Source organism: Plecotus auritus (assembly GCF_963455305.1).
Source record: "Plecotus auritus genome assembly, chromosome: 11".
Classification (NCBI taxonomy): Eukaryota; Metazoa; Chordata; class Mammalia; order Chiroptera; family Vespertilionidae; genus Plecotus; species Plecotus auritus.
This window is the reverse complement of record NC_137777.1, coordinates 41,197,420-41,222,542: the sequence shown is the minus strand read 5'-3', so window position 1 is coordinate 41,222,542 and position 25,123 is coordinate 41,197,420.

The following is a 25,123-nucleotide window of genomic DNA, read 5'->3' as shown; positions in this document are numbered from 1 at the left end:
TTATTAACACCCTCTCCCTTCTAATAAATGTTTATGCACACCTTACTGTGATTCTCCCCGCCCCCTTTCCAAAAACCCCCGTTAAAGCCTTTTCTGGACAATTCTTTTCAGTCCATCCATCAGTGGTACATTCTCCTATGCACCAAAAATTTGCTCTTCTATCTCAATTGATTCATGCAATGGAAACATGGTCACAAGCCAGTGCAGACTCACCACAAGACTCTTTTATGAAAGTATAAATTATATTACTACTCCAACTCTAACAAGCTTTGAGATACACTAGGTTTCCCTGGTCCCGGGGTGTTTTCTGCTTGTTTGTGCTCAGCAAAAACGTTGAACTTCACCTGGCATCCTATTTACCCACACATGTGCTGCAGAGGACTATGATAGCAAGCAAGAAAAAATAAAGACAGAGGAAATAACAATTGGGGGTGGGGGGCTAGCCATATTTTAAGGTATAAAAGGAGACACATTCTTGGCCCACAACAAGGTGAGAGAAATATGTGATTTATTCAGCAGCCTTCAATGAGGCAACGAGAGGAATATAGACCATGCAGACTGTACTCAATTGCTCTGAGTGGAGGTATCTTCTTAAACGTTCCAGGCCTGTTTATGTCTATGTCTGCTTTGGTGACTGGGAAATTTATGCTCTCTTGTTCTTAATCTTTATCATTTAAAAAGAAAACCCATGACATAAAACTGCACCCAGGTCACGAAACAGCAGGGGAGACTATAGAATAAGCTAAGCAAACAATGCAGGAAGGAAAGCATCCACAAGCCTGTAGTTCAGCAGGGCCAGCCTCCTGGAAACTCCCATCTGAGCAATATCAAGGCCAACTTCAATATCCAACAAGAGATTGGCAAAAGGAAAAACAACAACAAAAACCCAAATCACAATGTTTCGAGAGGACAAAAATCATAGCCCCAAAACCACATCTAAGTTTACGTCAGCCACACTGAAGAAGGAAAAGGAAAGAGTAGTTCAAAGCCAACCAGCTTAATATTCTGTTAGGAATCACAGGAGTCTCGCAAGTTATAATCCTGATTTATTCTATTACACAACATTCCATTTCGTGCAATTTTTAGGTCACGGCTTCAGATTTCTCATTCTAGTCTTCTTGCTGGTTTTTTTTTTCCTTTTCTCCTTTAGGAATCTTTAGGGTTAATGTGTAAATTCTGTGTTTTAAGTAGGACAAAATTTTCAGTGGTACCCAAAAAGTCATTTTCTCAAAAACAATTCTCTGTTTTAGAAAAAACAAACCATCCAGCAACTAATAATTGAAAGAGTCCCCCCACTGCAATACTAAAGGAGCTTAGATCTGGGAATCTATTTTTCATTTCTAAAACAAAATGGTAAGTTACTGATATTTTATATGATGAAGCTTTGAGATCTCTATTTTGCAAAGCTTTAAATAACAGGAGGGGGATTCTAGAAAGGACAAAGAACCCAATCAAGATGTCAGCTGTCCCTCTCCAAAGCAAGGCAGAAGACCAGTGCTCTGTAAGAGCAGCCTCCTCCTAGACCAGGTTGGGGAGTATCTCTGTATTGCCCCCTATTGGTGACTTTCTGCACACCTCATCCTCCCCAGGCCTTTCTCTCTCTGAACTCAGCGACACTTCCTTGGCACGATTCTTTGGCAAATGGTACATCAAATACATCTGTCCATCTACTATCCCGCCATCCACTTGTGGTTCCTCTGCTTGTTGAGTTCTTACAACCTGAGGATGCATCACCTGTAAATGATCATTCTATTTCTTTTGTTGATGTCTCCCTGTGCAAATGAACAGATTGCAATTGAGTGTTTTTTTAGAACTTACAAAAGCACATTATTAAGAGCTATGTCTTGCATCCTATGATTAAATAATAAAATTACCTACAGCAGTTTAAGCCAGACTGAAGTATTTGATTAACTTATAAGTGCATAGTCCTGTTTTTATTCAACATTATAAAATATCTACCAGAATGAATAATATCATATTTCCTTCCTTAGTCTCACTCCCCTAATCCTGCAAAACATCCCAGCAAAAATAAATATGAAGTTGTATCATATCAGATGCAGCCTTAGGAGGATTATGTGTCTTGAATCAGGACCTTCTCACCTTTTCTGCCCTCTCAGGCCTTTGGACATCCAGCCTGAAGCTCTCAATGCTGGCTGGTCTACTGGCTCGCTGGAATGTTGCCCTCCCCGCCTATTCCAACATGCATGCTTGTTAGAAGGCTGAGGCATGATTCCAGTGACAACAAAGCAGCAAGTACATCCATCTACAGTCACACATACATGCACACACACGAATACATTAACGATTTAATAGAGAACTCACTTTTAAAAGAAGATGCCTTTCTGTGGTCCAAGAATATTCAAATCTGGAAAGGAACCAGGTCCTTATAGATATTCAGTTTCTTAGGTGAGCTTTCCCACTAATCAGGTGTGCACTGAAGATACTTCACATTGTGTGTGTATTACAAGAGGGATTTTAAATCACATTTCACTACATGTAATACTTTAAATTAAAGTGAAAATGTCATTGGCTTATTGAAAAATAAATAAGAACTTTTTTTTTTTAATTTGAAGCATTCATTAGCATATTTTTTACAAATTATATTCTACTATTTCTTTAAGAAATTGTTTTAAATGTGCATTTTTCTAGAAACTATGTAGAAAATGTCCCAGGAAGCTCTTTTTCCTCTTTGGAGTTCTACAGGGTTTTCTCTAAGAGTTTTGTTGATGGTTTCTACCAGTAGCCTGATGTCACTGCTCTGAGTTAAGAGGCTAGGACGGTAACCTGGCAGGCCATAGGAAATCATCCATCAGGCCGGGTCAGGATGGACACCCGGAATGTCACAAAAGACATCTCACCTTGTGCAAAGTAAAAGGAAAACCCTTAGCTGGCAGAAAGTTCAAGGGGCACTAACATCGATCACATATAGCAGAGAGGGGAAATGTGCAGATGCAAACATAGCCTTCCCCAGCTGCGCAGATAAGATGGCATACTCTAGTTCTGCCATCTCAGTGAGGTGAGCGTTCCCAGTCAGAATAGCTCTGTCTCTAATGCATTTTTATTTGAATGGACTTCATGTTTTATCAAAGTGAGTCTTGGATTTGGGGGAACTTACATCTTCATATAAATATACCATAAATGACATACGTTCGTGGATGTAAAAACCCAAGATTCTTCTTAGGCAAAGCATTTGAGGACGTTTGAAGTGCAGTGTTAGAATTTTAGAACCAACGATGATGCTTGCTTTTTCTGCACTTTATTGATCATCATTACTGTCTGAATCTCTGAATTTTGACCTGCAAGGACCTAAGTATGTTGTAGTAATGAATATATTAACTAGCGATCTTGATCTGACTGTAACAGTTGCAATAAATCTGATTGCTTTTGTGCTTTTTGAGACGTTCATTTCCTTGGCAACAGTCAATTATTGAAAAATCCTTGGCCCTCAAATAGGAGGTAACCAGGAAGCACCTGTAGCAGGTCATGGGTGTCTCTTGTGTACTTTCATCAAATTTTTTGTTTTATATTTGAAAGTAGCAGGAAGCTTGAAACTTTGATAAGTAGGAGGTAGTTTTTCTAAATATATGAAGTTGTTTCTTAACGTCATCCTAAAGTTACAAAAGAAAGAGGAACATTAGCAAAGGACAAGGGAGCAGAGTGAAAACAGTTCACCTGGCTAGAAAGTGACCCTACCATGCTCCCGAAACCTGTATCTACTCAGTCGTTTTCAGGTCTTGCTTATATATTTTCTGGAATGGGTTCCTTTGAATCAAGCATCTTCTGTAGTTTTCTGTTAACTCCTTTATGAAAAACAATGTGGGTATACAGGGAAAAAATTATTTCATTATATATGTTCAAATAGAGGTATTGTGTGTTTGAATCCCATTAAATAAAAACACCAAATGAGTCATCTGTCCCTTATCTGTCATGGGTCACTCATCCTATATACCAAATTATAGTCAGCAATGTGGACAAAATGGGTTTAACTCAACAGGAAAAACAATGAAATATTAGACACTTGTTGAAAATTATTACTATTATTTGGATATCCTAAAGAAATAAAATCAATTTAAGTATGGCTTTCTCTTGAAAATTTGAAGAATAAAACCATAATATTAAGATAATATTCCATTAGAATGGGATGGGTCAGAGAACATAAAAGATAAAAATGTTTCAAGAACAATAATGAAAGCCATGTTCTAACGAGGGACATTGAAATGAACATCAGACTGGTCCGTACTGTTATTGTTGGGAGAACTATTTCAGATGTCTAAGACAGTATGTTATTGCTGCTACTTACATCCAGTCTTTAAGAATTCTTTTGTTAGCCTAGTTTTGTCCTGTAACAGCTCTGAACTTTGGATTGGTAGCAAAGACATCCCCCTTCCCGATCACAACAATAGGAAAACATGATGCTTTTCTGAACAATAGTACTTGACAGCATTTTATAGTAAAGGAAAAAAGCACATACTTCAAATATATTTTTAAAAGAATCTAGATTCTGATTTGGCTGTTTATTTTTGTGATCTTGGATGCGTTTCTGCAGGTGTCCGAGTTTGGAGTTTTCATGTAAAATGAGACTAATCATATTTGTTGTATGGCATTGTTTCTACTAAAGGTAGGCGTCTGTATATAAGTTCCTGCCCCTGAGAATGCACTGACAACCACAGTCAAAGACAAAACCCTAATTACGACTGGATTCGCAGTGAGTCTGCCTTCGGCATTGTACTTTCTATGCCTGAGAAACAACTGAAGCAAATATTTGGCCGCTGGAAATCCTCCTCATTACCAAGGACCAGGAATCAATATACTAGTTTTTGAGGAGACAGCAGTTCTAGAAAATAAAACCCTCTGTGTCTCCAGATGGAGAATGGATTAGAAAAGTTGTCCAAAACATCTCTCCTTTCCCCAGGAAAGCTCAGCAGATGATGGACTTCTTTGTAAAACAGACCAAAATCAAACTAGAAAGCGTCATTATCAAAGCAGAGTAATCTTTTTTTTTGCAGAAGCATTCAAAAGAAAGGGTGTTTATTGCATAACACATTTCCAGATACAGAATTTTCATCTTTATTTTAAGTGAAATATATAGATTAAAAATATCTAAAAGGAGGTATCTGACCACTGCAGAAAAATTAATCTCCTTTAAAAATTGATAGTTATAGTCAATCACTTGTCTCAGTACCACCCAATGTCCCTAGAATATTGATGCCTGTGCTCTTCAAATCTTAGGATCCTCGTGGCCCCATGTCAGCTGTGCCCGCCCCACTCCCCACACACACTTTGCACACACACATACACATGGACAACACAACCCATTGTTCATTTTGCAGGTGCAGCAGTAGCAGCTGCTGAGAGCACATTAGTTCAGTTTCAGGTACCTTTTTGACATCCCATATGTCTTAATTGAAGGTTAGCAAGAAAGGAGGAAGTTTGGAGGAGGCCGAGTGAAGAGCTGGATAAAGCCAATTCACTGTATTTGTGTAACCTACGGTTGACCTCTGCCACCATCAAACAGCCCTTCAAAGAGCTGCATCATTTATTTCCTCAACCTTTTAGGACTTTCCATCCACCAAGTGCCCCTCCCCACCACACACACACTTGAGCTTGCAGTGATGGATATCAATTTTGAGAAACACCGACTATTACATCAGCATCATTTCAAAAAATTCCTTTTGGCAGGTTGGTGTGGTAAATAAACCTTAGAATGGCACTCAGAAAACCTGGATTTTTGAGTTAGTTCTGCAATTAAACAGTTAGATGGCCTTGAGCAAGTCGCTGTTCTTGGCCTTGAGTTTCCTCATTGTAAAGTGGAGTAGTAGGACTAGATATCTATATATATATTCATTTCCACAATTCTCTATTTCTATGATAAATTCCTAGGCAGGAGATTCTTCAAAGTTTCAATGGAATTCAATGCTGCAGCACCAACATTAAAGGAATTGATGGATCACCCTTGGGGAGTGAAGTAAGGACCACTGTCATCCATCTCCTTGTCCCTGATTGAAAACAAGGAGTTTCCCTGTAAACAAGGTGCCTCTCTTCCAAGACTTGGAGAGCCCCATGACTCAGGTTTCAGGGGCTGGACCATTTGCCCCAGATACAGACCTAGCACTCTGAGGCCAATGGGTTAGTTCTGTGGTGTTCTAAATGCAAATTTGAACAGAGTCACTGGTTGAAGTATGTTTAACTTTTTAAAAACATTAAGTGTGTCTGGTCTACACATTATTTGCCGTGTTATTGGTAGGGAAATAAATCTGCCCAGACCACCTGGCTCAAATTTTGTGGGGTTTGCACCTTTGCCTCTCACAAAATGATGCTTTTAAAAATAATATCTGATAGAAGAATGATGCCTTTCACCATTCATATTAATTCATAGCTGATCACCTGTAACAGATAACTACTTAGACTACGATTTTACCATGCCAGTCTGGCTAAGTGCTTCGGGAGACTTGAAGCACAAACTCTGCTCACTCAAAAAGCTTGTTAATGGGTCCCTCATGACTCAGCTATCAATTTTTTAGTATCAGATATACATGCTGTAGCCATTATTACTTTCACTTAGAGCCAGATCTGACCTAACTGTACATCAGCTTATGAGATTTTATTTATTTTCACTCAAGTAGTAGATAAAATTGAGAAATAATGGTGCATAGAAAAAAATATATATTTTAATAACTTCCAGTGTAATATTATGAGTGTAGCTACTTTGTCTTTTAAAAAAATTGTTCACTTTTTTTGCATGTTTTCTACCTTTAACATATCCTGGGTTGTTTAAATGTGCTTTGTAAGCAATGATAAAATGACAAGTTATCATTGATCTGTCCTTTCTTCCATCTCAGAGGGATTCATTAAATAATGCATGCACCCATGTGAATTACTTTCTTCACTATAGTATCCCCAGACCATTAGCCAAATATAGCAACATTAGCATCTTCCAACCCTTAGAAACCCTTTTGGCTTTCATTTAATTAAATTATCCCATTATGAAAACTCTTATAATGAGATTAAATTTAATTATTTATTAGACACTTATTTGCACTAGGGAACCTATCAATTATGCATGGTTGAGCTAAACATTTTTCAATCCATCACCTTTTCTCTTCAAGGAAGGTACAATTTATTAAGTACATTTGGGATACTATATCTAGCCAGCCTTAATGGGAATAAGTATTTAGCCCTCTAAAAAGCTACTATAATATGGATTAAAATTACTATGTCTGAAAAGTAGACAAGAGAATTGCTGTCAGATATTTTAGTATTCTAGACTTCCAGTTTTTATAAATCCTAATATAGTTTTTAGTCCATTATAATTATGTACTTACCAAATATATCAAATATAGCTTAAACTTTACGTATAGGATTAGTTATGGAACTAGGAAAGTATGCATTTAAATCATATGGTTTTGGGTAATCCTTTATTAAAATGTTAATATTAGTAATATTTTAAATGCTGATCTTAAAAAGTTTTACGTCTTTGCCAGTGTGACTCAGTGATTGAGCTTTTTTAACCCATGAACCAGGAGGTCATGGTTCAATTCCTGGTCAGGGCACATGCCCGGGGTTGCGGGCTTGATCCCCAGTAGAGGGTGTGCAGGAGGCAGCTGATTGATTATTCACTCTCATCATTGAAGTTTCTATCTCTCCCTATTTCTTCCTCTCTAAAATCAATAAAGATGTATTTTTTAAAAAACAACATTATTGAAAATTTTAGGATAGACAAAAGATAGAATAGTATAATGAACCACCAGGTAACTGTCTTCCAGCTTCAACAATTTCTAACTCATAGCCAATCTTCTTTCAGCTGTCACTTTCCACCCCAGTTGAAGCAATTCTGAGAGTATATTATTTTGACAGTTTATGAAAATAAGGTTGAGTGTCTCAAAGATAAACATTTTTTATAATGGGCTGAGTTTTTGATGAATGCTATGATAATAATTATCAATTTATGGCCTAGGTTCTCCCATCAGGTGCCAACAATATGCAGTTAATTATTCTGGTATGATTTGTGCTATGTCTGAAGTCAAGATGGAAGGAGGCATATGATTTTAAATAGCATGTATATTTTTAAGTAATATAATGGACTATTATAATAGCTCCCTAATTGGCCTCCCTGCTTCTACCCTTGGCATGATCAAGTTTATTTTCCACACAGCAGCTGCAGTGATCTTTTTAGGTTGATCTTTAATGATCTTTGTCATTATCCTACTCCAAACCCTCCAGTGGTTCTTTATTTCATTCTGGGTAAAATTAAAATCCCCATCATGGCTACAAAGCTCCATACAATCAGAGTTCCTACTGGTTCTCTGGTCGCATCCCCTCCACCCCATAGCTTACTTCCCTCCACCAGCAATGACCTTGCAGTTGCTCAGATACCTGAAGCACATTCAGACCTCAAGGCCTTCTCACCTGCTCTTCCCCGCCTTCTCTGTGGCCTGCTTTCCCACTAGCTTTTAGCTCTCTGATGAATACTATCAGAGGGGCCTTCCCTGAGCACCCTGCACAAAACAACTCCTCCCTCCCCACCAGTCCCTGCTTCATTTTTTCTTTGTGGCACTCATCACCATCTGACAGATATGTTTGCATTTCTGCCTCTCCTACCAACACAAGTTTTCTGAGAGGAGACACTTTGTCCTTTCATTGCTTTCTTCTGTGTCCCCTATGCCAGACAGTGCCTGGCACACAATAGGGTATTCAAAGAATATTTGCAAAATAAGTGAAATAAAATAATTTAACCAATTTTCTGAGATATAGTATTTCTATTGATTTCAGAGAGGAAAGGAGAGGGAGAAGGAGAGAGATAGAAACATCAATGATGAGAGACAATCATCGATCAGCTGTCTCCTGCAGTCCCACACTGGGGATTGAGCCCACAACCCAGGTATGTGCCCTGACTGGGAATCAAACCGTGGCTTCCTGTTCATAGGTTGACATTCAACCACTGAGCCACGCTGGCCAGGCAATAATGTATATATTTGAATATTCATAACAATGCAGTATTTTTTCAAGATTTTGTTTGGGTGTGGGACCAGATGAAGTGAAAGGTAAATTAGAATCATTTGTGTCACCAGTATTGTAAGTCAAATTGGAGGCTTTTAGATATTATTCTGTAACTCAGAGTGCTTACGGGGTCAAGGCAAAAAAATGGGTTCCAGTAGAATGGGAATAGGGGGCAAACTGAAGAACTCATGACCCATCAAAAGAGAGTAGCAGAAGCGATTTTTGAGGCTTTAAGAGTTGGGGACCAGAATAACCCTTTAGGTGGGAAAATGAGATCACATTTCTCTTTGGGAAAGTCACTCGGGTATCCTGTGAGGAGTGGATCCTCCTGGTGAGAGTCAAGAGGTAGAGAATCCAGCTAAAAGTCTTGATGAGGCAGGGCTGAAGGAGGTGTGTGGGAAGGTGGTCTCAGAGGAGGGAGATTTTATGAGCAATTTGGTAAGATAAAGGGAGGCATTCATGATGACTTCCAGTTTTCTAGTGTAGGAGAGCAGTGATAGAAGCTCAGAGGCCGACTTGGGTCTGGGAATGATGATGGTGATTGGAAAATCAATGTGACTAGCCTACTCTCTACATATCAAGATAGAGGTATCTCTCAGGCAGCCAAAAATGTGGGTCAACACTGGAGCAGGGTTTCTGAACATTGGCATTATTGACATGGGCTGAATAAGTCTGTGGTAGGGGGCTGTCTGGTACATTGTAGGGTGTTCAGGAGCTTCCATAGTGTCTACCCATTAGATGTCAATAGCATTTTCCAGTCGTGACAACCAGAACATTAACAAAAGTCCCACCGAGGGGCACAAATCTAAAGATATAAAATTTGAAACCATCACATTTGTCTAGTGTTTTTCAATTTTTTTATATGAATACTAGAGGCCCAATGCATGGAAATTTGTGTAAGAGTAGTCCTTCCTTCCCCCGGCTGCTGGCACCGGCTTCCCTCTGGCACCCGGGACCCAGGCTTCCCTCCTCCAGCCGCCCACAGGCACCGGGGACCTGGACTGCTTCCCTCCTCCGGCCGCCTGCAGGCACCCGGGACCTGGGCTGGCCTCCCTCAGGCTGCCCACAGGCACCTGGGACCCCGCTGCTTCCCTCCAGCCCCAGCTTCATCAGGAAGGGCATCCGGAATGATGTCCGGAAGACGGCTGGTTTAATTAGCATATTACCCTTTTATTATTATAGATAAATAACTGGGGGCATTTTAAAATATAGAAACTGATTCAGTAGGTCTGGTGTGGACCTAAAATACTGCATTTTTAGCAGGATCTCAGATGATGCTAAATCTACCAGTCCAAGGACCACATTTTTTAGTACAAGATTATAGATGACACTTGAAATCATAGAATGGATGAGAATCACCCAGGAAGTTTGTATAGAGCAGGGGTTTAACATCAAAAACATGGGTTTCAAGAGGGTTATAAATTAGGCTTCCCGGATGACTATTTCCTTTCTCTATTTAAAAAAAAAATATTTCTTTTTCTCTTACATGTCAAACATTTTTATTAGAGTAGTACTGCTCCCTTTTACTCTGCATCAGTGAGAGTTCCAGCAGAAGCTAGAATTTGACTCCAATCACACAACTGCAGAGCATATAATAAAAGAACTGTTTACACAGATGTAGGCAAGTTTAGTAAACCAATCAGGAATGGTGAGGCATCAAGACCCTGGCAACTTTGGGATGCTCAAAGAGTGCTGGCGCTGTGGAGGAGACCGCTGAGGAGGAGCTATTAGCCCAGAGGGCAGCAGCCTCTGGCAGACCCACAGCACAAAGCAGGAAGACGTAGGGAAGACATACCTCTCCCTCTCTCTCCTCCAACCCTTCCACCATCCCCATGGAAGCCTGTCGGCATGGAGCATGGGCAATAGATCTGTAGAGACCAGTCTCCTGAGGCAGGAGGGAGTGGAGAAAAGCAGACATGCGGGAGAAGTGGACAAGCAAAGAATCACTAACACTTCAAAGAAGTATACAGTGTACACAATCAAGCAACGTGTATTTGTCATCATCCCCACATTATGGTACCCAGAGTAGTTCCCTATCTGGAGGTTAAATACGAGACCCTGCTATTACCACCATAAACGTTTGGCTTTGTTTGTGTTGGCTCTGGCTTCAGTTGAAAAACATCAATGAAAGTAAGGCAGGGCTCGGCTACCTTTGGTTCTACTTTCGTTGCTGACCACGCAGCGAGGAGCCCCAGTGCTTCTTTGTGGCCATGTCCTGTCTGTAGAGCCTGAGTTGTGGAGACAAAGAAGCAGCTTGTGTGTGTTGCCCTGAGAGCATACCAGGCAAGGTAGACTTCTTTGATGAGGGGAAGGCTCAATTTTAAAAGGTTGGGCTGTCTCCCAAACTAACAGTTCTCTCCAAAAGATGCTTGCCACACTGTGCAGTGAAGAGGGCAGATGCTGAGGTTGGGCAGCAGTGTGTGTTTGAATCCGGGCTTCCCCACTTGGGAGGTATGTGGGTTTAGGCTCTCTATTTAACACCATTTGGTATCAATTTTCTCATCTCTAAACAATGGAATCTGTAAAATGGAAATTATTGTACTTACTTTATTGGGTTATCGTGAGAATTAATTGAGATGATACACATAACAGAGACTTATATGTGGCATATGTAAGGTTCTCAGTAATGATTAGCGTGTTGTTAGTACAATCAGGTAGGTTGCCTTGTATCCAAACAAAAGGTGTTAAAATTAGTGAGAACTTCAAGTGCTCTGGAAATGGTCAAATAAATAGAGGAAGAAAACTGAAGTGGTCCCTTTGTCAAAGGATGTCATCACCCACTAAGAATCACTGGTATTTCTCTACTTTCCTTTAGCGTGTCACTGGGCGAAACTGTTGATAATTCTCAGGGAACCCAATGTCTCTGTGTTTCTTCTGTTATGTGCATCCTCATGCCATCAAAAAAAGGCTTTATTATAAGTTTTTGGTAGTAAAAATATTGATCTTCTATGAATAAATGGAGTATCTACAACACTTCAGAACCTGATAGATTTTGTTGTTTCACTGAAGAATTTTCCAAATAATCATCCATCATGAGAGTCCTAAACTCCATTGGAGCTACAGATGAACATCACTATCTTTTGTGGAAGTTTAGTTCATGAGTGGGAAAACAGTGTAAGGATTTTCTCTTTTCTACCGAATACTTGAAGTTCATATGAAGTTTGCAGGTATTCCAGAGACAAAGGCTTCCAAGCAAGTAACCATCAAATGGACATTTCATTTTCTCTAAGTAAAAAGGAAAGCTACTCTCAGAATATTTGACTCCACAAAGTTTCAACACAGCTTGGCCCACTTAGTGGAACATTTTGACATACATGTTTGAGGTAAATATTTTGATTCAAGAATCTGAAGGAACTCTTACAACGCAGGCTGGGAAGCTGTTTTGGCTCACTAGCCTCTCTGGGAGAGGGGATTGCAGGTGGGTTTTAATGTCGAATGTTTAGTGCTTGGAAAGTGTCTACAGACTGGAGACAGAAGTGATAAAGCTCTAGCCATTTCTCTGCAGTCAAATTAGAAAGTTTGCAAACCTTGTCAAAGATGGCCGCCTATACTTGGGCACCAAAAAATGATGGGACAAGAATTCAGTTCCAGCTCAGCCGAAGTGCCTCAGTGGTTGAGCATCGACCTATGAACCAGGAGGTTATGGTTCGATTCCCGGTCAGGGCACATGCCTGGGTTGTGGGCTCATTCTCTGATGGTGGTCCTTTAGGAGGCAGCCGATCGATGATTGTCTCTCATTGATGTTTCTATTTCTCTCTCCCTCTCCTCTCTGAAATAAATAAAAAAATATATATATTAAAAAAAATCAGTTCCAGGAGTCTTAGCACATACTGGTGTTTCATGATAGAAGCCTGCTGTAGTGGTGGCTGTCATGTACTGCATACCTAGATCTCCCTCGAGGAACCAAGGACTTATTTCCCGGTGTCTGGGATTGTCACTGGCAGTGTGACTGGAAGCTGTTGTTAGCTGTCAGCTCTCTTCAGGAATTGCCTTTGCTGAAAAGCACATGAGTGGCCCATGAGTACAACCTTCCTGGGACAGCCTGTATCCAAGGACTGATTGATATGCCAGTACAATGGACTTCTCTTGGCCCCAAGTCAGGATTACTCTGCAGGGCCTTCCCCTTGGGGTGGCAGAAGCCTTCCTAGAGGTGGCCTTACAGTCAACCTCTTCTCTGCCCATTCTCCTTTACTCCCTAGCCTCCCATGGTGTTGATCCCAACAGCACTCCCTAATAAACATACCACGCGCTAATCATCTTTGGTCCTGCATTCTAGGGATCCAAGCTTGTGACACCCTCAGCTAGTGAACAAAGCCAAAGGATTATTTTCTTTAGAAGCAAGGTTTTTAGCTCCTCTTACTAATTGAATGGAAATTCACAATCAACTGAGTATCCAAACGTGATACAAACATACCATATCAGGAGCCACACTACAAATACAACATTGCTGTCAAGCTAAGCAACAGCATTGAGATTTACTTTTGAACATAATTAGTTGGTTTTTTATTTTGCATATACAATTTATATTTTCCTTTTTGTGTAATAAAAAATGGCTGGTTTTTATATTTGTGACATGAAGATCGTTTCATAGTCTGCATATTTGAAGTAAATTTCCGATGCAATAATATAAATGGCATGCTGAATTTTATGCCTAGGTGTTTATGGGCGTTTTATCATGGGAAATGGTCCATGCCTTTCATTGGATTCCCAAAGGAGTTCATGACCTAAATAAGGTTTAGAACAATTGGTATAAAGTAAAATGAGAAGCAGAGCTAGGATAATATCCTGAGCATATGGAAGGCGCTCAAATACATGCTGAATATCCAGGGGCAATAAGAGTTGCTAATGCAGGTGACTGAGCAGCTCCTGTTGGAGAGGCAGACTGCTGGCCCAGTGGCACCTGGAACTGTCACCACCACCACCAAACAGGTGGTGGGGACTCCTAAGAAGTCAGCTTAAGACACCCAATGTCTCTGGCTTGCTATTTGATGACATTTGACAGGTCATCTCTTTGACATTTGCCCATCTTGGGTTCTCCTTTACTTCTGAACCTCTAAACCACTACCTTTGCCACATCTTTCCATTTTGGTCCTTCTCTCATCCTACAAAATGAAATGATGACTCTTTCACTTACCACATTGGTTTGGACTACAATATTTCAGCATGTCTCTCTAAAAAATAAGATAATTTAAAAATACATAGAATTGTCCTACCATCATTGTACCTCAAATCAATGAACAATAATTTCTTTATATTGTCAAGTATCACATTAATGCTCATTTATATAATTGCAATTTTCCACGATTTTGCATAAATGTCATAAATTGATTTTGAGAGTTTGTTTGAATCAAAAAGGGGTACACATATTGAGATTCATGTTTTTAACATCTATTTTTTACTTGCCTCTCCCTCTTCTATCTCTCCATTTAGTGCTGTTAGTTGTTAAAGAAACCAAGTCATTGTCCTGCAGAGGTTGCCAGTCTGCCTTTTGTGGATTGCATCCCTGTGCTGCATCCCCATCTGTATTTCCTGCAAATTGTAGTTAGATCTAAAGGTTTGACCAGGGAAACCATATTTTAAGAGTTGAGAAGGGAATATAAGCAAAAATGACTAGTTTTCCAGAAGGTTTGGCTGTGATAAGAAGGAAGGAAGTACCTTAAAAATTTGAGAAAAGTTTTGTTCTTTTTTCTTTTCTTTTGTTATTGTTGTTGTTTTAGTAAAGGGTATATGGAAATTTTGCACGAGCTTTTGAATGATAAGAGGAAAGATCTAGATGTTAGAAGTTTCAGATACAAGAAAGATGACCACTTATGCAGCAAAGCCTTCATAAAGACATGGAAAGAGAACTGGGTAAGCGACTTCCCATGTATTCCTTCATTCACCCATTCTGTTTTGCCTTCTGTGTACTAGGCCCAGTGCCAGGTCCTGGGGAAATACAGATAATTTCAACAAAATAACGAACCAAACTTACCCTGCATTGGAAGGGCCTTCTGTGCTAAAAGAGAGAGCCCGCCATGTGAATGAGGAAAGGGATGGAACAGCAGGTGACTCAGGGAGGGAGCGCTCCAGTCTTTCATTCCACAAGGCCTGCTTCCTGCGCATTAAGGAGATGGCTGCCCAGGAAAAGGCTGGAGAGAAGAGAGGAGAGTGCGTGTGGCTTAAGGAACCATTGTTCTAAATGCGATCTCTTGTTTCGGAAAAAGAAACAAAGCAAAAAAAGAGCTGGCTCAGAATGAACAAGGATTCAGAAAAGGGAAAAGAATGTCCTGGATTGCGGTCTGGTCCTGGAAGAGGGGCCTGTGTTGGCCACTTGCCTTCCTGAAAGACCTGATATGATACCATGTTGGCACCAATATACCAGTCTTATTTGTAAGAATTGGGCTGGATCCTACTTTTGTTCAGGCATCTCAGAGCAGATTAACTAAAGAGATGGGGTCCCAGCAGTGGCTGTGCTATGTTAAATAAGATGAAGTATATTACTATCCTTTCATTTCTTAAATTTCAAAACTTAACATCATTTGAGCCTTTCTTCCTTTACTTCACAAACTGCTAGTTGGTGTGTTCTGCTTGTTTTACCTCTAAAACAGTGACTTTTAAACATTCTAAACTGCCACCCACAGTTCGAAATATATTTTCATCCCAATTGGGTACAGACACATTTGTATGTGTGAATATCTACATGCCTGAGAAAAAAAAATTATGGAATGATACTTAATCACAGTATATTCTATTTCAGTTTTCAGAAATGTTAATAGCAAGCCATTCAAGTCACTTCAAGACCCATTAATAGGTTGTGACCAGCGGTTTGAAAAACACTATTTCCATATTTCTCCTTCCTCTCCTTTTGGGGACTTTAAAAATAATTCTATGAGATACCTTCAAGATTTCCTAGTCCTATTCTGAAGTGTTATCTTTTTTTAATGTAGATTTCTTATTTGGCCATTATCTTTCTTAAACACACAAACAATTCTTGAATAGAAGTGAAATATGTTAGTCCTTCATAATCTGACGCCAGTGCCATTTTATTTTATTTTTTTAAAAATATATTTATTGATATTTTACAGAGAGGAAGGGAGAGGGATAGAGAGCTAGAAACATCGATGAGAGAGAAACATCGATCAGCTGCCTCCTGCACACCTCCCACTGGGGATGTGCCCGCAACCAAGGTACATGCCCTTGACCGGAATCGAACCCGGGACCCTTCAGTCTGCAGGCCGTCGCTCTATCCACTGAGCCAAACCGGTTTCGGCGCCAGTGCCATTTTAAATCTGACTTCACAGTACATCTTTCTTTGCCAATCACTGTGCTGCAGTCAAACTGACTTACAGTGGGTCCCCCAAACAAACACAATTATTTTTGTGTTTTTTTCCCAAAGTCAAAAAAATCAAATATGCACTTTAGGAAGAGAAACAACCCACACATATTTAAAGAAAGAGTTCATAACCTTCCCTCAACCACCCTCCATTCCTATTCTCTTGACAAGTGCCAACAGCCTGAGGTGTATACTTGCATAACTTTCTCCATCTTTTCCCAAACACATATTCTTTATAAGGTTTAATTAATTTTCTTTTAAAAATGATATTATAGTATATACATTACTCTGCAACTTGTTTTTTTTAATTTTTAAAAATATGTCTTTATTGATTTCAGAGAGGAAGAGAGAGGGAGAAAGAGATAGAAACATCAATGATGAGAAAGAATCATTGATTGGCTGCCTCCTGCATGATAGGGAATCGAGCCCACAACCCAGGCATGTGCCCTCACCAGAATCGAACCATGACCTCCTGATTCATAGGTCGACGCTCAACTACTGAGCCACTGCGGATGGGCTGCAACTTGTTTTTATTTGAAAATGGATATCCCTTCAGGTTTATAGATATGGTTCTAACTTATTCTTCATAAAAGCAGCATGCAATTCTTTAGTGGCCAGAATGTACCCATTTATTTCTCTACTGGTAGAGGATCAAGTAGATTCCATCTCTGCCATCACCAAAAGGATGCAGTGCAAATCCTTGCATGGTCGTCCTTCTTATTCCTATAGGATACGGTCCCACAAGTAGGACAGCTGGGTACAGCATATGCAAACTCTAGTTGGTTTCCATAAAGACCACCAATTTACATTTCCAGGACGTTGTGGCATTTTGCACTCCCACCGGCATCATATGTGAATTTCCACTTCTTCACCGTTCTGCCAGCACGGCCTGTTACTCTCTGAGCATTTGGGGGCGGGGGAGGTCAGCTTCTTTGGTTTTCCAGTAATAATGCCTTTCTTTTCACATGTTTTTTGGCCATGGGGAGTCCCATCTTTGCTATTTGTTCATATTCTTTGAACGAAGAAATGCCACATTAACAATGAGGGGATATAACCACGTATATGGAAGAGATAGACTTATGAAAACATTATTCTTTGTAAATCTGTAGCGATACATCTGAAAATTCGGAAGAAATGAATAATTTCCTAGCAAAATATGGACTAAAATGTTGACTCAAGAAGAAACTAAAACTCTGAGGAGACCAAAATCCATAAAGCAGGTTGGAAAAATAAATAATGGTCTGTATTTCAAAAGGCATCAGAACTTCCAAAGACGGCCAGGATGGCACAGGCCCACGGTAGCCTATCTCTCCCAGTGATTACAAGGGAAACTGGCCAAAATACAAAGAGCAGCCATTTAGAATTCTGAAAGGGAAATAAAAGCTGGAAGATTGGGAAGAAGGTCAAAAGTTAAGGGAGTTATGTAGCACTGAGTCTGGTTGCTTTTCTCTTTCCTCTCACGGCTTTCACTTGAGGGTGATCCTCCAGTCGTGTCTGTAGCTGCAGCGATACGGGGAAGCAAGGATGAAAAACACCACCTTGCCAGCCAGCCTACGAGTGTGGAGGTAAAATCTTCAGGATCCCTCTCTTTCTTCATCCTTCCTTCTCCCGAAGGCAGCCCCAGTGGGCAGCTGTGTGCGTAGGGGGTACAGGCCACTAAAACTCAGAAAATCCCTGCCTTTCTGTCCGGAGGAAGTGGGAATACAGAACCCTGTGGTCTGAACAGGGTGGGGGAAGAGAGGGAATACCTGTTATGTTTTCGTTTCTTTCTCACTTTAAGTTTTCTGCTATGGCTCTTAGGCCCCAGTCAAGAAGCTGCAGATGCAATTTTAAGAGCAACTATATTTTTCAGCCAAAGGATAGGTAAAAGAGAGGTGTAGGATGGTGGGGATCCCAGAAAGGAGGATGTTGGAAAGGACTCCCTAATTCTGTGTATTAACTGGAAAATATTCTGGGCTCACACCTGAGCTCTGCATGCCTGGAATAGACCAAAAAGAAGATGCAAAGGTTTTGAAAATCACACAAGTATATAAACTACTGTCCAATTCCCAGACTTGCCTCTGTGTGGCTCACAAATACTTGGAAACTAAACAAACACTCTCAAACGACTGTTGGGTCAAGGAGGATATCCAAGGGCATTTTAAAAGTATCTTGAGGCAAACAAAACAAGAACACAACATCCAAAAGCAGTGTGGCGCAGCAAAGGAGTACCGAGAGGCGAGTTTAGAGCAATAAATGCCTACATTCAAAAAGAAGCCAGGTCTCCAACACCTAACCTTCCTTTTTCTTTTTTAAATTTCTTTATTGATTAAGGTATCACATATTTGTGCTCATCCCCCCATTCCCCTCCCGAACCCTTCCCCACACATGCCCCCACCCCCCTGTTGTCCGTGAACACTGGTTAGGCTTATATGCATGCATACAAGTCCTTTGGTTGATTTCTCCCCCTTACCCCCACCCTCCCATACCTAAACACCCTAACCTTTCACCACATCTATTGTTGATGACATGGTATTACATGTAGAAAATCCTAAAGTCTCTGCACACAAAAAAAGAACTATATTAGAGTCCTAGTCGGTTTGGCTCAGTGGACAGAGCATCGGCCTGTGGACCAAAGGGTCCAGGGTTGGATTCTGGTCAAGGGCACATACCTTGGTTGCAGGCTCCTCCCCAGCCCGGGCCCTGGTCAGGGCTCATGCAGGAGGCAGCCAATCGATGTGTTTCTCTCACATTGATGTTTCTCTCTGTCTTTCTCTTTCTCTTCCACTCTCTCTAAAAAAGATCAATGGAAAAATATCCTCGGGTGCAGATTAACTAAATAAAACAAAACAAAACAACAACAAAAAACTGTTAGAACTGCTAAACAAATTGAGTAAAGTTGATGGATACAAATCAACATACAAAAATCAGTCACATTTCTATACACAAACAATGAATTATGCAAAAAGAAAATTAAGAAAACCATTCACAATAGCAACAAAAGGAATACACTACTTAGGAATAAATTTAACCAAAGAAGTGAAAGACTCGTACACTGAAAATCATAAAGCATTGATGAAGGAAATGAAGATAAATGGAAAGGCATTCCATGTCACAGATTGGAGGAATTAATATTATTAAGATGTCGTGCTACTTACAGTGATCTACAGATTCAATGCAAACCCTTTCAAAATCCCAATGTCATTTAGAAACAGAACTAACAACTTTAAAATTTATAGTTCAGTTAAAATTCAATATTTCAGTTATTCCAGATGAGTAATTTCTGGAGATCTAATGCACAGCAATGTGACTATAGTTATCAATAATATATGTATATATGGTGCACTTGAAATTTGCTAAGGGGCTAGATCTTAAGTGTTTTTACCACATAAAAAGTAATGGTAACTATGTGAGGTGATGAATATTTTAATTAGCTTGATTGTGGCAATGATTTCACAATGCAAATGTATATCAAAACATCAAGTCATGTACCTTAAATATAGAAACATTGTCAATTATACTTTAATAAAGGTGGGGGGGACCAAACCAGTAAGAGAACATGAGAGTTCTAGATCAACCCTCTTTGATAAGAGCTGTATAATCAATACAGTGTCTGCTTTGCCAGCTCACTTTTGAAAATCTTGCCAAATGCTTGTGGTTATATGCAGGGTGTTTACTACATCTCATTAAAGGGGATTTCCAGTGCATTTCAGGTCTCATTTAACCTGCATAATATGGAGCTGTTTTATTTTTTTATTGTTGTTAATAATTAACAGAGAACACATATCCTGACATGTTTGCTCTAAAGCAGAGATTTAACAATATAATTACATACTATTTGCTGTTTTAAAGTATTTATGATATGTTCAAATACTGAAGAAAAAATAAACAAGTAAGTCTGTGTACTGAGGGGTAAATACTGTTAGAATAAAAGACCATGTGAGTTTTGTGGCAGTAATGACTTTCCCTCCCACAACTAAAAGGGCAGGGGAGGCAGGAGCGACTTCGTTGTTTTTCTCTCTCCCTTTTCTTTTTTTGTGTCTTGTGTTTTGTTTGTTGGTGGTTATTGTTATTGTTGCTTGATTGTCTTGGCAAAGTCCTGCAATGAAGCAGATTGGCAGGCCTCCTGGTGCAGAGGGGTGAAAGGGCCCAGAAGAGGAATGCGCTGCATTTTCTACTCTACAGAGGGACTTGTGTGTAGGGACTGGCTGTCTTCCCAAATCGCCTGGAACTGGCTGGAGGCTGTGAAGTTGACAGCATGGTGTTTGATAACCAGGACCAGTGTGCATAAGACTTGACCTATGTAATTCATTTCCAAGCTGATTTTGACCATCATTCTCATGCTTATGAAATATGAGAGGCCTGGTGCACAAATTCGTGCATGGGTGGGGTCCCTCAGCCTGGCTGGTGATCGGGACCGATCGGGGCTGATCAGGCCACAGGCCAGCACAGGTGTGGGGGAGGAGTCACGGGAGGTTGGCTGTGGGACTGCACTGACCACCAGGGGGCAGCGCCTGCATTGAGTGTCTGCCCCCTGGTGGTCAGTGCGCGTCATAGCTACTGGCCAGTCGTCCAGTCATCCGGTTGTCCTGTCATAACAGCTGCTTAGGTTTTTATATATATAGATACTTACTCTGATCTGAGCTACTCTGCTAAGAAAGACCTGCTCATTTCCTCTTCCCAAATGCATGTGCTAGAGCTTCCGCATCATAGCGTTCTGTGTTTTTGTTTGTTTAACTAGAAAATTGATAGTATTATCATTCTCTCTAGTTCCTGTTCCTAAATAGCTGAGATTGAGGCTAGCTGGAGATGCTCAGTAGAGTCATAGTTCCAGAGAGGTTCTTGGACCATCTTTCTGTCTGTGTGTTTAACTATACATTAGCCATCATAATAATGAGCCCCTTATAAAATCTTCAACAGTTAACTGAATAGCTATGGTCACCCTCACTCTCTAACCTATGCCCCTCTCTGCTTTCTTTTGCCTATTGTTATAGCCAAGCTTTTTTACAGGAGTTTCATGCCTTTGTTAACTCCATTCCCAACTCGCCAGTGGATGCAATAAAATGTTTTTAACTGCGATTACCAGTGGCCTCCCCATGGCAATCCCATGGACACTTGTCAGTCCTTATACTCGACCACTTTATTGAATGACCTTGGGGATCACTGGCATCATGATAAAGTAGAAATTATTCAGTCTTTGAAATGTGGCAGAACTAGGTTTGAGTTACAGGTGTCTTACTACCAGAGGGACCTTGAATAAGATACTTCATCGTTTTGGGCAGCTGGGTTTTCTTGACTGGAAGATGACTGTACCACAATGGAAATTAACGTGGGGGATGACAGGCAGCGTGTACAGGTTTAGCACAGTTCTTGGAAAATACTAGCTGTGCCATCACTGCTTCCCTTCTTGAAGCCTCATCACACGTTCTATCAGTTCATCCACATTTCTGATGCTTCCTTGTCTGTGCTATGTTGCCATAGGCGCCTATGTTCAGCTTTTCTTCTCAGTACCCCCTCACTCTAAATGTTTTCTACTGCTCTTATGCTTTATTTAATCACCACCTGGTTTCTGAGAATTCTCAAAAGTATTTCCAGTTCACATCTTACCCCCAAGAGTTAGACAACTGAAAATCTCCACCTGAACATCCCATAGGCCTCAAGCATCCAAACTGAATGTGTCACCTTCCCTGAAACCTGTTCCTCTTCATGCTTGATCTCTTTGGATGCTACCGCTATCTAAACTGTGACCCAAAGGAAGAAGTTTATGAGTCATTGGCATCAGCTCTACCATCATATAAATCATTCAGTTCCAAAAATTCACCTTCCGAATATTTTTCAGATCTCTCCTTTTTCTCTCAACTACCTTTATTTCTTTTTTTCCTAGTCTAGGTCTTTATCTCTCAACTGGTTCACAGCTATAGTGTCTACCCCTTATTTGCCTCTCTTAATTCTATCCTTCATGCAATCCACCAGGATGATCTATCTGAAAGAGATGGCAATGTTACTCCTTTTCTTAAATGTTGTCAACAGCTCTTCGCTTATACATTGATAATGACACCATACTATTTCCATCTTACATCTTTTCAGAAATGCTGAAATCTAAACCAATGGTATGAAGCATAATCAACTCATTCTGCTTGTTAAAATAGAAAATGCAATTGGTGATTGTAAACCCATGGCTACAAATGCTGTTTGGGCTAGACAATGTTGGTCCATACACTGTTTTAAAATTGTTTTTAATTGCAACATTTAGAGATTAGAAACTTTCTTATGGAAAAAAATATGTTTTTTTGGCTTCTCTCAAAAATCTCAGAAGATTCAGACAATGAATGTGTAGTCCTACATGACAACAACCCACTTGGGTTGAATGACAAATGACCAGTCATGAGAGTTTACACTACACTGCAGGCCCACCCCAATTTTTCTTTCACATGTACCTGCTCCTAAAGGCATTGCAGTTTGCCAACCATATCATAGGTGTTGACCCTGGTCTCGGAGACAGTGCTGATTCATGGAAGTTTCTAGATTTGTGAGGCTCAAAGATTCAGAAGATGGTAAAATTAAAGAAACTAAAGAAGTGTAACTGAATAATTCGACATAATGGAGAAATTAGCATGTCTGAAAAACAGAAACATCTTTCTAAATGTTGTGAGAGTGATACAGTTAAGCATATTTTTTACTACAAAACCAAAACAAGCAGGGACAGATTTTATAGCTACCTAAATGGTGAAATGTCAGGGACAGATTTTCAAATCATTAAATGGGAATTTATCCACCTGATCTCTATTAGTGTTAATAAGAACCACACCACTCAGTGCTTTGAATATTCCTCTCAGGTGTTTCTCTATGAATATTTATGCAATCAGAAGTAAAATGCTCAGCTAAGTATAACCCAGAGAGATATTATTCAATTATAGAGAATTTGAAAATTTCCTAAATTCCAGTATAACTATATTCACTCAGAAGCATTTTTTTAATTGGAGAGAAATTAACTGAGGGAAGATTACAGTGCTACATTTTTAAAAAGAGACTGAAATGAAAGTAAAAATAATATTGTATCTGAGTATCACTTCTGACATTATCTCTGGACCTTAGCCTCTCAGAGACTTAGTTTCCTCATCTGTAGGACAGGTATATTACCTGAGCTTTCTAATCTAATTTTTGTGGGCCTCCTTCCATGACATTACATGGGGGAAAGTGCTTTATAAATAAAACATATGGAAACTCCAGATTTTGCTACTTGATCGTAGCGCTTGTAACAAGTAAAATGTGTTTTTTTGTTGCTCATTTCCTTAACTTTTCTCCTTTATTACCCACATTTCCCCCATTCCTGTTTCCATGATGCCTAGCGCATGAGGTTTACCCTTACTCTTGCACAGTTAGAGGCTGTTCTGGCCTATGGAGGCCTGAGCTCATCCCTTTGACCAGTCACCTGATACCTGGCTGCTTTGAATAAGATTCTAGTCATTCACTTTATTTAAATAATAATTCTTAGTTTACTTATATATGAGAAATTAACTGCTAGCAATATACCATTAGCTTCACTCGTCATTACTAAGAGTAAATTAGAAAAATATTTTGGACCGTATTTTAGTATTTTCTATCTATGGGGGTCTACCTGCATAGGCTGGTCTAGGAATATATCTTACCTACTTAAACATTACTGCATCAGTGAACATGCCATTGTGAGAACTGTTACTTTTTGGATCAAAGCACTGCAACCTATAAGCCCCTCAGAACTTGGATTCAAGACTGAGTCTGCATTTCTCCCTCCAGGAGGCATTGCCATTTCCTAATGGAAGGGTTCCATGCCGATTTCGCCCTTTGCTTTTCTGAGATACAAAAGCACTGTCAAAAGAATAACACTAGTGGGAAAACATTGATCCTGGTTGTGTGACAGTCTCTTGCGTTCATTTAGCCATTCTGCGAACAACTTATCAAGCAAATATATGACAGTGCTAAGACCTTGAGAAGGTCAAAGTAGAACACAGTTGCTGCTTTCAGGATGCTTATATCCCAGGGGAGGAGATGGAGAATTGGCAGGAATAGCACCTGGAGACATAGTCCCCCATCCAGATATCTGTGGGAACAAAGGAAGTCCCAGAGAGGGGCCCCAACCTGGCCTCACTTGGTCATAGAAGGCCACCAGGGGTGGCCCCACCAGAAAAGTCCCTGCGTGAATGGGCTGAGGGATCTGTGGCAGGATAAGTCAGCCCCGTCCCCTCCCCCCCTGGGTTTTACAATGCTTAGGGAAGAAGACATCTGTATGGGAGGTTAAGCTCTTTAAATAAACCTGCCTAAAAATGTTTCAGTGAGAACAGACCCACCAATTTAAAATATAAGCAGACTGATAATGTCAGCAACTTGAAAACAACCAATTATGTTATCAGATCGTGTATCATCAGAGGTCTAAGTTTGTCTCTTAGTGAGGCTGGGAATTGGATGCACTCAAAGACCTGGAGAAGATTACAAAGGTGGAAAACACGTAAAATTGTAGTTGCTGTCTCTGAGATGTAGAATTTTAAAAAGCAGTATAAGCATGGTAACAAACATTCTATGTTTATTGGGGTGAAGAGGTCATTGTTTTGCTCTTTAAAATCTGAAATATTTGACATGTACTGAAAATTAGAAATAATATAATTCCTATATACATTCACCTAGATTGCGAAAATGTACATTTTTGTCTTGTATTGTTCAGATGTCTTTTTCTTTTTTCAAGAAATAATACATTAGCCCAGCCAGCATGACTTAGTGGTTGAGCATTGACCTATGAACCAGGAGTCATGGTTCAATTCCCAGTCAGGGCACATGCCTGGATTGCAGGCTCGATCCCCA